Genomic DNA, 783 nt, shown 5'->3' with positions numbered 1-783 from the left:
ATAGGTATTTTTCTTATGAATGTGACGATAAACCAAAAAGACAAAAATAACACAAAAACAAAACAAAACAAAACTATAACCCTAAGCGCAATAATCTTCATCCGGTCAATCAAGCAATCGATGGCAAGACATGCGGACACCAACATATATCAATCAATCGATGGCAAGGCATGCGGACACCAACATATATCAAGCAATCGATGGCAAGGCATGCGGACACCAACATATATCAAGCAATCGATGGCAAGACATGCGGACACCAACATATATCAATCAATCGATGGCAAGGCAAGCGGACACCAACATATATCAATCAATCGATGGCAAGGCATGCGGACACCAACATATATCAATCAATCGATGGCAAGACATGCGGACACCAACATATATCAATCAATCGATGGCAAGACATGCGGACACCAACACATATCAATCACTCGATGGCAAGGCAAGCGGACACCAACATATATCAAGCAATCGATGGCAAGGCATGCGGACACCAACATATATCAATCAATCGATGGCAAGGCATGCGGACACCAACATATATCAATCAATCGATGGCAAGGCATGCGGACACCAACATATATCAATCAATCGATGGCAAGGCATGCGGACACCAACATATATCAATCAATCGATGGCAAGGCATGCGGACACCAACATATATCAATCAATCGATGGCAAGGCAAGCGGACACCAACATATATCAATCAATCGATGGCAAGGCATGCGGACACCAACATATATCAAGCAATCGATGGCAAGGCATGCGGACACCAA

This window comes from Littorina saxatilis, unplaced genomic scaffold, assembly GCF_037325665.1.
Source record: "Littorina saxatilis isolate snail1 unplaced genomic scaffold, US_GU_Lsax_2.0 scaffold_2103, whole genome shotgun sequence".
In the NCBI taxonomy this organism is placed as follows: domain Eukaryota; kingdom Metazoa; phylum Mollusca; class Gastropoda; order Littorinimorpha; family Littorinidae; genus Littorina; species Littorina saxatilis.
Note: the sequence above shows the minus strand (reverse complement) of the source record.